Source organism: Amia ocellicauda, chromosome 8, assembly GCF_036373705.1.
Source record: "Amia ocellicauda isolate fAmiCal2 chromosome 8, fAmiCal2.hap1, whole genome shotgun sequence".
Classification (NCBI taxonomy): Eukaryota; Metazoa; Chordata; class Actinopteri; order Amiiformes; family Amiidae; genus Amia; species Amia ocellicauda.
In genome coordinates this window covers 956,608-968,876 of record NC_089857.1, presented here as the reverse complement: position 1 = coordinate 968,876, position 12,269 = coordinate 956,608, and positions in this window count along the sequence as shown.

The window sequence follows — 12,269 nt, the reverse complement described above, 5'->3', positions numbered from 1 at the left end:
AGTTTCCAGAATTGTAATGTAAACTTGCAAATACACATGTAAACTCTTCACCTATGATAGAGAATGCCCTTATGTACAGTGTGGAAGCATATCAAGCTGATAGAAGCTTGATTTGGATGGTTTTGCAATATCTTCATTCTGTAAAGTTAGATGTGCTCAACTGCATTACATATGCTCACAAATGCAATTGTACAACATTTCATGTTGTTTCAGGTCCAAACTGACTTGGTTTCAAGAGTTTGATGAATTGTAATGTAAACTTGCAAATACACATGTAAACTCTTCACCTATGATAGAGAATGCCCTTATGTACAGTGTGGAAGCATATCAAGCTGAGAGAAGCTTGATTTGGATGGTTTTGCAATATCTTCATTCTGCAAAGATAGATGTGCTCAACTGCATTACATATGCTTACAATTGCAATTTTACAACATTTCATGTTGTTTCAGGTCAGAACTGACTTGGTTTCAAGAGTTTGATGAATTGTAATGTAAACTTGCAAATACACATGTAAACTCTTCACCTATGATAGAGAATGCCCTTATGTACAGTGTGGAAGCATATCAAGCTGAGAGAAGCTTGATTTGGATGATTTTGCAATATCTTCATTCTGCAAAGATAAATGTGCTCAACTGAATTACATTTGCTTACAAATTCCATTTTACAACATTTCATGTTGTTTCAGGTCAGAACTGACTTGGTTTCAAGAGTTTGATGAATTGTAATGTAAACTTGCAAATACACATGTAAACTCTTAACCTATGATAGAGAATGCCCTTATGTACAGTGTGGAAGCATATCAAGCAGAGAGAAGCTTGATTTGGATGGTTTTGCAATATCTTCATTCTGTAAAGTTGGATGTGCTCAACTGCATTACATATGCTCACAAATGCAATTGTACAACACTTCATGTTGTTTCAGGTCAGAACTGACTTGGTTTCAAGAGTTTCCAGAATTGTAATGTAAACTTGCAAATACACATGTAAACTCTTCACCTATGATAGAGAATGCCCTTATGTACAGTGTGGAAGCATATCAAGCTGAGAGAATCTTGATTTGGATGGTTTTGCAATATCTTCATTCTGTAAAGTTGGATGTGCTCAACTGCATTACATATGCTCACAAATGCAATTTTACAACATTTCATGTTGTTTCAGGTCAGAACTGACTTGGTTTCAAGAGTTTGATGAATTGTAATGTAAACTTGCAAATACACATGTAAACTCTTCACCTATGATAGAGAATGCCCTTATGTACAGTGTGGAAGCATATCAAGCTGAGAGAAGCTTGATTTGGATGGTTTTGCAATATCTTCATTCTGTAAAGTTAGATGTGCTCAACTGCATTACATATGCTCACAAATGCAATTCTACAACATTTCAAGTTGTTTCAGGTCAAAACTGACTTGGTTTCAAGAGTTTGATGAATTGTAATGTAAACTTGCAAATACACATGTAAACTCTTCACCTATGATAGAGAATGCCCTTATGTACAGTGTGGAAGCATATCAAGCTGATAGAAGCTTGATTTGGATGGTTTTGCAATATCTTCATTCTGTAAAGTTAGATGTGCTCAACTGCATTACATATGCTCACAAATGCAATTGTACAACATTTCATGTTGTTTCAGGTCCAAACTGACTTGGTTTCAAGAGTTTGATGAATTGTAATGTAAACTTGCAAATACACATGTAAACTCTTCACCTATGATAGAGAATGCCCTTATGTACAGTGTGGAAGCATATCAAGCTGAGAGAAGCTTGATTTGGATGGTTTTGCAATATCTTCATTCTGCAAAGATAGATTTGCTCAACTGCATTACATATGCTTACAATTGCAATTTTACAACATTTCATGTTGTTTCAGGTCAGAACTGACTTGGTTTCAAGAGTTTGATGAATTGTAATGTAAACTTGCAAATACACATGTAAACTCTTCACCTATGATAGAGAATGCCCTTATGTACAGTGTGGAAGCATATCAAGCTAAGAGAAGCTTGATTTGGATGGTTTTGCAATATCTTCATTCTGTAAAGTTAGATGTGCTCAACTGCATTACATATGCTCACAAATGCAATTCTACAACATTTCAAGTTGTTTCAGGTCAAAACTGACTTGGTTTCAAGAGTTTGATGAATTGTAATGTAAACTTGCAAATACACATGTAAACTCTTCACCTATGATAGAGAATGCCCTTATGTACAGTGTGGAAGCATATCAAGCTGATAGAAGCTTGATTTGGATGGTTTTGCAATATCTTCATTCTGTAAAGTTAGATGTGCTCAACTGCATTACATATGCTCACAAATGCAATTGTACAACATTTCATGTTGTTTCAGGTCCAAACTGACTTGGTTTCAAGAGTTTGATGAATTGTAATGTAAACTTGCAAATACACATGTAAACTCTTCACCTATGATAGAGAATGCCCTTATGTACAGTGTGGAAGCATATCAAGCTGAGAGAAGCTTGATTTGGATGGTTTTGCAATATCTTCATTCTGCAAAGATAGATGTGCTCAACTGCATTACATATGCTTACAATTGCAATTTTACAACATTTCATGTTGTTTCAGGTCAGAACTGACTTGGTTTCAAGAGTTTGATGAATTGTAATGTAAACTTGCAAATACACATGTAAACTCTTCACCTATGATAGAGAATGCCCTTATGTACAGTGTGGAAGCATATCAAGCTGAGAGAAGCTTGATTTGGATGATTTTGCAATATCTTCATTCTGCAAAGATAGATGTGCTCAACTGCATTACATATGCTTACAATTGCAATTTTACAACATTTCATGTTGTTTCAGGTCAGAACTGACTTGGTTTCAAGAGTTTGATGAATTGTAATGTAAACTTGCAAATACACATGTAAACTCTTCACCTATGATATAGAATGCCCTTATGTACAGTGTGGAAGCATATCAAGCTGAGAAAATCTTGATTTGGATGGTTTTGCAATATCTTCATTCTGCAAAGATAAATGTGCTCAACTGAATTACATATGCTTACAAATGCCATTTTACAACATTTCATGTTGTTTCAGGTCAGAACTGACTTGGTTTCAAGAGTTTGATGAAATGTAATGTAAACTTGCAAATACACATGTAAACTCTTCACCTATGATAGAGAATGCCCTTATGTACAGTGTGGAAGCATATCAAGCTGATAGAAGCTTGATTTGGATGGTTTTGCAATATCTTCATTCTGTAAAGTTAGATGTGCTCAACTGCATTACATATGCTCACAAATGCAATTGTACAACATTTCATGTTGTTTCAGGTCCAAACTGACTTGGTTTCAAGAGTTTGATGAATTGTAATGTAAACTTGCAAATACACATGTAAACTCTTCACCTATGATAGAGAATGCCCTTATGTACAGTGTGGAAGCATATCAAGCTGAGAGAAGCTTGATTTTGATGGTTTTGCAATATCTTCATTCTGCAAAGATAGATGTGCTCAACTGCATTACATATGCTTACAATTGCAATTTTACAACATTTCATGTTGTTTCAGGTCAGAACTGACTTGGTTTCAAGAGTTTGATGAATTGTAATGTAAACTTGCAAATACACATGTAAACTCTTCACCTATGATAGAGAATGCCCTTATGTACAGTGTGGAAGCATATCAAGCTAAGAGAAGCTTGATTTGGATGGTTTTGCAATATCTTCATTCTGCAAAGATAGATGTGCTCAACTGCATTACATATGCTTACAATTGCAATTTTACAACATTTCATGTTGTTTCAGGTCAGAACTGACTTGGTTTCAAGAGTTTGATGAATTGTAATGTAAACTTGCAAATACACATGTAAACTCTTCACCTATGATATAGAATGCCCTTATGTACAGTGTGGAAGCATATCAAGCTGAGAGAATCTTGATTTGGATGGTTTTGCAATATCTTCATTCTGCAAAGATAAATGTGCTCAACTGAATTACATATGCTTACAAATGCCATTTTACAACATTTCATGTTGTTTCAGGTCAGAACTGACTTGGTTTCAAGAGTTTGATGAAATGTAATGTAAACTTGCAAATACACATGTAAACTCTTAACCTATGATAGAGAATGCCCTTATGTACAGTGTGGAAGCATATCAAGCAGAGAGAAGCTTGATTTGGATGGTTTTGCAATATCTTCATTCTGTAAAGTTGGATGTGCTCAACTGCATTACATATGCTCACAAATGCAATTGTACAACATTTCATGTTGTTTCAGGTCAGAACTGACTTGGTTTCAAGAGTTTCCAGAATTCTAATGTAAACTTGCAAATACACATGTAAACTCTTCACCTATGATAGAGAATGCCCTTATGTACAGTGTGGAAGCATATCAAGCTGAGAGAATCTTGATTTGGATGGTTTTGCAATATCTTCATTCTGTAAAGTTGGATGTGCTCAACTGCATTACATATGCTCACAAATGCAATTTTACAACATTTCATGTTGTTTCAGGTCAGAACTGACTTGGTTTCAAGAGTTTGATGAATTGTAATGTAAACTTGCAAATACACATGTAAACTCTTCACCTATGATAGAGAATGCCCTTATGTACAGTGTGGAAGCATATCAAGCTGAGAGAAGCTTGATTTGGATGGTTTTGCAATATCTTCATTCTGTAAAGTTAGATGTGCTCAACTGCATTACATATGCTCACAAATGCAATTCTACAACATTTCAAGTTGTTTCAGGTCAAAACTGACTTGGTTTCAAGAGTTTGATGAATTGTAATGTAAACTTGCAAATACACATGTAAACTCTTCACCTATGATAGAGAATGCCCTTATGTACAGTGTGGAAGCATATCAAGCTAAGAGAAGCTTGATTTGGATGGTTTTGCAATATCTTCATTCTGCAAAGATAGATGTGCTCAATTGCATTACATATGCTTACAATTGCAATTTTACAACATTTCATGTTGTTTCAGGTCAGAACTGACTTGGTTTCAAGAGTTTGATGAATTGTAATGTAAACTTGCAAATACACATGTAAACTCTTCACCTATGATATAGAATGCCCTTATGTACAGTGTGGAAGCATATCAAGCAGAGAGTCTTGATTTGGATGGTTTTGCAATATCTTCATTCTGCAAAGATAAATGTGCTCAACTGAATTACATATGCTTACAAATGCCATTTTACAACATTTCATGTTGTTTCAGGTCAGAACTGACTTGGTTTCAAGAGTTTGATGAAATGTAATGTAAACTTGCAAATACACATGTAAACTCTTAACCTATGATAGAGAATGCCCTTATGTACAGTGTGGAAGCATATCAAGCAGAGAGAAGCTTGATTTGGATGGTTTTGCAATATCTTCATTCTGTAAAGTTGGATGTGCTCAACTGCATTACATATGCTCACAAATGCAATTGTACAACACTTCATGTTGTTTCAGGTCAGAACTGACTTGGTTTCAAGAGTTTCCAGAATTGTAATGTAAACTTGCAAATACACATGTAAACTCTTCACCTATGATAGAGAATGTCCTTATGTACAGTGTGGAAGCATATCAAGCTGAGAAAATCTTGATTTGGATGGTTTTGCAATATCTTCATTCTGTAAAGTTGGATGTGCTCAACTGCATTACATATGCTCACAAATGCAATTTTACAACATTTCATGTTGTTTCAGGTCAGAACTGACTTGGTTTCAAGAGTTTGATGAATTGTAATGTAAACTTGCAAATACACATGTAAACTCTTCACCTATGATAGAGAATGCCCTTATGTACAGTGTGGAAGCATATCAAGCTGAGAGAAGCTTGATTTGGATGGTTTTGCAATATCTTCATTCTGTAAAGTTAGATGTGCTCAACTGCATTACATATGCTCACAAATGCAATTCTACAACATTTCAAGTTGTTTCAGGTCAAAACTGACTTGGTTTCAAGAGTTTGATGAATTGTAATGTAAACTTGCAAATACACATGTAAACTCTTCACCTATGATAGAGAATGCCCTTATGTACAGTGTGGAAGCATATCAAGCTGATAGAAGCTTGATTTGGATGGTTTTGCAATATCTTCATTCTGTAAAGTTAGATGTGCTCAACTGCATTACATATGCTCACAAATGCAATTGTACAACATTTCATGTTGTTTCAGGTCCAAACTGACTTGGTTTCAAGAGTTTAATGAATTGTAATGTAAACTTGCAAATACACATGTAAACTCTTCACCTATGATAGAGAATGCCCTTATGTACAGTGTGGAAGCATATCAAGCTGAGAGAAGCTTGATTTGGATGGTTTTGCAATATCTTCATTCTGCAAAGATAGATGTGCTCAACTGCATTACATATGCTTACAATTGCAATTTTACAACATTTCATGTTGTTTCAGGTCAGAACTGACTTGGTTTCAAGAGTTTGATGAATTGTAATGTAAACTTGCAAATACACATGTAAACTCTTCACCTATGATAGAGAATGCCCTTATGTACAGTGTGGAAGCATATCAAGCTGAGAGAAGCTTGATTTGGATGATTTTGCAATATCTTCATTCTGCAAAAATAAATGTGCTCAACTGAATTACATATGCTTACAAATTCCATTTTACAACATTTCATGTTGTTTCAGGTCAGAACTGACTTGGTTTCAAGAGTTTGATGAATTGTAATGTAAACTTGCAAATACACATGTAAACTCTTCACCTATGATATAGAATGCCCTTATGTACAGTGTGGAAGCATATCAAGCTGAGAGAAGCTTGATTTGGATGATTTTGCAATATCTTCATTCTGCAAAGATAAATGTGCTCAACTGAATTACATATGCTTACAAATGCCATTTTACAACATTTCATGTTGTTTCAGGTCAGAACTGACTTGGTTTCAAGAGTTTGATGAAATGTAATGTAAACTTGCAAATACACATGTAAACTCTTAACCTATGATAGAGAATGCCCTTATGTACAGTGTGGAAGCATATCAAGCAGAGAGAAGCTTGATTTGGATGGTTTTGCAATATCTTCATTCTGTAAAGTTGGATGTGCTCAACTGCATTACATATGCTCACAAATGCAATTGTACAACATTTCATGTTGTTTCAGGTCAGAACTGACTTGGTTTCAAGAGTTTCCAGAATTGTAATGTAAACTTGCAAATACACATGTAAACTCTTCACCTATGATAGAGAATGCCCTTATGTACAGTGTGGAAGCATATCAAGCTGAGAGAATCTTGATTTGGATGGTTTTGCAAAATCTTCATTCTGTAAAGTTGGATGTGCTCAACTGCATTACATATGCTCACAAATGCAATTTTACAACATTTCATGTTGTTTCAGGTCAGAACTGACTTGGTTTCAAGAGTTTGATGAATTGTAATGTAAACTTGCAAATACACATGTAAACTCTTCACCTATGATAGAGAATGCCCTTATGTACAGTGTGGAAGCATATCAAGCTGAGAGAAGCTTGATTTGGATGGTTTTGCAATATCTTCATTCTGTAAAGTTAGATGTGCTCAACTGCACAACATATGCTCACAAATGCAATTCTACAACATTTCAAGTTGTTTCAGGTCAAAACTGACTTGGTTTCAAGAGTTTGATGAATTGTAATGTAAACTTGCAAATACACATGTAAACTCTTCACCTATGATAGAGAATGCCCTTATGTACAGTGTGGAAGCATATCAAGCTGAGAGAAGCTTGATTTGGATGGTTTTGCAATATCTTCATTCTGTAAAGTTGGATGTGCTCAACTGCATTACATATGCTCACAAATGCAATTGTACAACACTTCATGTTGTTTCAGGTCAGAACTGACTTGGTTTCAAGAGTTTCCAGAATTGTAATGTAAACTTGCAAATACACATGTAAACTCTTCACCTATGATAGAGAATGCCCTTATGTACAGTGTGGAAGCATATCAAGCTGAGAGAAGCTTGATTTGGATGGTTTTGCAATATCTTCATTCTGCAAAGATAAATGTGCTCAACTGAATTACATATGCTTACAATTGCAATTTTACAACATTTCATGTTGTTTCAGGTCAGAACTGACTTGGTTTCAAGAGTTTGATGAATTGTAATGTAAACTTGCAAATACACATGTAAACTCTTCACCTATGATAGAGAATGCCCTTATGTACAGTGTGGAAGCATATCAAGCTGATAGAAGCTTGATTTGGATGGTTTTGCAATATCTTCATTCTGTAAAGTTAGATGTGCTCAACTGCATTACATATGCTCACAAATGCAATTGTACAACATTTCATGTTGTTTCAGGTCCAAACTGACTTGGTTTCAAGAGTTTGATGAATTGTAATGTAAACTTGCAAATACACATGTAAACTCTTCACCTATGATAGAGAATGCCCTTATGTACAGTGTGGAAGCATATCAAGCTGATAGAAGCTTGATTTGGATGGTTTTGCAATATCTTCATTCTGTAAAGTTAGATGTGCTCAACTGCATTACATATGCTCACAAATGCAATTGTACAACATTTCATGTTGTTTCAGGTCCAAACTGACTTGGTTTCAAGAGTTTGATGAATTGTAATGTAAACTTGCAAATACACATGTAAACTCTTCACCTATGATAGAGAATGCCCTTATGTACAGTGTGGAAGCATATCAAGCTGAGAGAAGCTTGATTTGGATGGTTTTGCATTATCTTCATTCTGTAAAGTTAGATGTGCTCAACTGCATTACATATGCTCACAAATGCAATTGTACAACATTTCATGTTGTTTCAGGTCCAAACTGACTTGGTTTCAAGAGTTTGATGAATTGTAATGTAAACTTGCAAATACACATGTAAACTCTTCACCTATGATAGAGAATGCCCTTATGTACAGTGTGGAAGCATATCAAGCTGAGAGAAGCTTGATTTGGATGGTTTTGCAATATCTTCATTCTGCAAAGATAGATGTGCTCAACTGCATTACATATGCTTACAATTGCAATTTTACAACATTTCATGTTGTTTCAGGTCAGAACTGACTTGGTTTCAAGAGTTTGATGAATTGTAATGTAAACTTGCAAATACACATGTAAACTCTTCACCTATGATAGAGAATGCCCTTATGTACAGTGTGGAAGCATATCAAGCTGAGAGAAGCTTGATTTGGATGATTTTGCAATATCTTCATTCTGCAAAAATAAATGTGCTCAACTGAATTACATTTGCTTACAAATTCCATTTTACAACATTTCATGTTGTTTCAGGTCAGAACTGACTTGGTTTCAAGAGTTTGATGAATTGTAATGTAAACTTGCAAATACACATGTAAACTCTTCACCTATGATATAGAATGCCCTTATGTACAGTGTGGAAGCATATCAAGCTGAGAGAAGCTTGATTTGGATGATTTTGCAATATCTTCATTCTGCAAAGATAAATGTGCTCAACTGAATTACATATGCTTACAAATGCCATTTTACAACATTTCATGTTGTTTCAGGTCAGAACTGACTTGGTTTCAAGAGTTTGATGAAATGTAATGTAAACTTGCAAATACACATGTAAACTCTTAACCTATGATAGAGAATGCCCTTATGTACAGTGTGGAAGCATATCAAGCAGAGAGAAGCTTGATTTGGATGGTTTTGCAATATCTTCATTCTGTAAAGTTGGATGTGCTCAACTGCATTACATATGCTCACAAATGCAATTGTACAACATTTCATGTTGTTTCAGGTCAGAACTGACTTGGTTTCAAGAGTTTCCAGAATTGTAATGTAAACTTGCAAATACACATGTAAACTCTTCACCTATGATAGAGAATGCCCTTATGTACAGTGTGGAAGCATATCAAGCTGAGAGAATCTTGATTTGGATGGTTTTGCAATATCTTCATTCTGTAAAGTTGGATGTGCTCAACTGCATTACATATGCTCACAAATGCAATTTTACAACATTTCATGTTGTTTCAGGTCAGAACTGACTTGGTTTCAAGAGTTTGATGAATTGTAATGTAAACTTGCAAATACACATGTAATCTCTTCACCTATGATAGAGAATGCCCTTATGTACAGTGTGGAAGCATATCAAGCTGAGAGAAGCTTGATTTGGATGGTTTTGCAATATCTTCATTCTGTAAAGTTAGATGTGCTCAACTGCATTACATATGCTCACAAATGCAATTCTACAACATTTCAAGTTGTTTCAGGTCAAAACTGACTTGGTTTCAAGAGTTTGATGAATTGTAATGTAAACTTGCAAATACACATGTAAACTCTTCACCTATGATAGAGAATGCCCTTATGTACAGTGTGGAAGCATATCAAGCTGATAGAAGCTTGATTTGGATGGTTTTGCAATATCTTCATTCTGTAAAGTTAGATGTGCTCAACTGCATTACATATGCTCACAAATGCAATTGTACAACATTTCATGTTGTTTCAGGTCCAAACTGACTTGGTTTCAAGAGTTTGATGAATTGTAATGTAAACTTGCAAATACACATGTAAACTCTTCACCTATGATAGAGAATGCCCTTATGTACAGTGTGGAAGCATATCAAGCTGAGAGAAGCTTGATTTGGATGGTTTTGCAATATCTTCATTCTGCAAAGATAGATGTGCTCAACTGCATTACATATGCTTACAATTGCAATTTTACAACATTTCATGTTGTTTCAGGTCAGAACTGACTTGGTTTCAAGAGTTTGATGAATTGTAATGTAAACTTGCAAATACACATGTAAACTCTTCACCTATGATATAGAATGCCCTTATGTACAGTGTGGAAGCATATCAAGCTGAGAGAAGCTTGATTTGGATGATTTTGCAATATCTTCATTCTGCAAAGATAAATGTGCTCAACTGAATTACATATGCTTACAAATGCAATTTTACAACATTTCATGTTGTTTCAGGTCAGAACTGACTTGGTTTCAAGAGTTTGATGAAATGTAATGTAAACTTGCAAATACACATGTAAACTCTTAACCTATGATAGAGAATGCCCTTATGTACAGTGTGGAAGCATATCAAGCAGAGAGAAGCTTGATTTGGATGGTTTTGCAATATCTTCATTCTGTAAAGTTGGATGTGCTCAACTGCATTACATATGCTCACAAATGCAATTGTACAACATTTCATGTTGTTTCAGGTCAGAACTGACTTGGTTTCAAGAGTTTGATGAATTGTAATGTAAACTTGCAAATACACATGTAAACTCTTCACCTATGATAGAGAATGCCCTTATGTACAGTGTGGAAGCATATCAAGCTGAGAGAAGCTTGATTTGGATGGTTTTGCAATATCTTCATTCTGTAAAGTTAGATGTGCTCAACTGCATTACATATGCTCACAAATGCAATTCTACAACATTTCAAGTTGTTTCAGGTCAAAACTGACTTGGTTTCAAGAGTTTGATGAATTGTAATGTAAACTTGCAAATACACATGTAAACTCTTCACCTATGATAGAGAATGCCCTTATGTACAGTGTGGAAGCATATCAAGCTAAGAGAAGCTTGATTTGGATGGTTTTGCAATATCTTCATTCTGCAAAGATAGATGTGCTCAACTGCATTACATATGCTTACAATTGCAATTTTACAACATTTCATGTTGTTTCAGGTCAGAACTGACTTGGTTTCAAGAGTTTGATGAATTGTAATGTAAACTTGCAAATACACATGTAAACTCTTCACCTATGATAGAGAATGCCCTTATGTACAGTGTGGAAGCATATCAAGCTGAGAGAATCTTGATTTGGATGGTTTTGCAATATCTTCATTCTGCAAAGATAAATGTGCTCAACTGAATTACATATGCTTACAAATGCCATTTTACAACATTTCATGTTGTTTCAGGTCAGAACTGACTTGGTTTCAAGAGTTTGATGAAATGTAATGTAAACTTGCAAATACACATGTAAACTCTTAACCTATGATAGAGAATGCCCTTATGTACAGTGTGGAAGCATATCAAGCTGAGAGAATCTTGATTTGGATGGTTTTGCAATATCTTCATTCTGTAAAGTTGGATGTGCTCAACTGCATTACATATGCTCACAAATGCAATTTTACAACATTTCATGTTGTTTCAGGTCAGAACTGACTTGGTTTCAAGAGTTTCCAGAATTGTAATGTAAACTTGCAAATACACATGTAAACTCTTCACCTATGATAGAGAATGCCCTTATGTACAGTGTGGAAGCATATCAAGCTGAGAGAAGCTTGATTTGGATGGTTTTGCAATATCTTCATTCTGTAAAGTTAGATGTGCTCAACTGCATTACATATGCTCACAACTGCAATTCTACAACATTTCAAGTTGTTTCAGGTCAAAACTGACTTGGTTTCAA